A 1,125-nucleotide genomic window follows, 5' to 3' on the forward strand; every position below is an offset into this window, starting at 1 on the left:
TAGTGTTAAAATATGAAACCAATATACGCAAAATTTTATGTTCCATCTTTCATTTTATTTAAAAGCGATTACGTTAGATCGTTTTAGTTGCGGTTATAGATTTCGTATTTTTTCAGTTTTGTTCCAATTGTTTTCAAATTTAATTTTGCCGATTTAGCTTCGTAAAGGAATTATGAAAATGAATTTCATTTTTGACATGAATGAATAAATAAAAAGTTAATAGCTTTTAAATTTTCCGAATTTTGGATAATTTTAGTCAATCGAAAGCCACCATTATACAAACATGACCGTAAATGTCACATTGGTGTCTGTTTCCATAGTAACAAGTGAACCTGTAGTCTGATACTTTCGCCACCTCTACAACCACCACAAGTTTTGGTGAGCGATATCATTTTGTGTTTGTGTTATTTCTGTTTGTTGTTTTGTGGCAGACAGCTATAACGCAGAAAATGCCGGCCTCCGATTCTCTGATTGAACTAAAAATTATCAAAACTTTGAACATTTGTATGATTTTTCTAAATGTTTCTGGTAATTAATGAATCCCAAATTCGTATTCTGCATGATAAATTACATCAATATGCCAAATTCAAAAATTTTCACTGTTTGAATTTCTCTATCTGTGACAGAAGCCGAAAGTATTCAAGAAATGAAGTATCTTAATAATGTGTATAACCTTCAAGCCGCTTCTGTCTAATATTCATTACCCCATATCATTCCATAATAGCAAAACGGTAATTATTAGGAAGCCAGATGTCTTATGGAGAGTTCTGTTTAATGGATAAAGGGGAGATAACTGATTTATTCATCTGTGAAATTATTTCCGATGACAGATAGATAGATAGGTAGGTGCCCCTTTTTCCGGGTCATAAGGGAATTGGCGACAATAGTGGTTAAGAAGTGGTTCCACAATCCTCGAAACCCGGGAAATCTCAAACCAGGGCCCCACAACTGGATGTAGTTTAAATCATTACTCAGAATAAGGACCTAAGATTTTGCTGAGGCATTTGAGGGAACCAAGGGACTATTTTAATCCCAAGTCGCAGATATTGTGTAAATGTTACTACGAACGAAAATTTATCCTCGATCCATGATCATTGATACACAAAACACACACACACACACACA

This window comes from Octopus bimaculoides, chromosome 20 (genome assembly GCF_001194135.2).
Source record: "Octopus bimaculoides isolate UCB-OBI-ISO-001 chromosome 20, ASM119413v2, whole genome shotgun sequence".
NCBI classification, from domain to species: domain Eukaryota; kingdom Metazoa; phylum Mollusca; class Cephalopoda; order Octopoda; family Octopodidae; genus Octopus; species Octopus bimaculoides.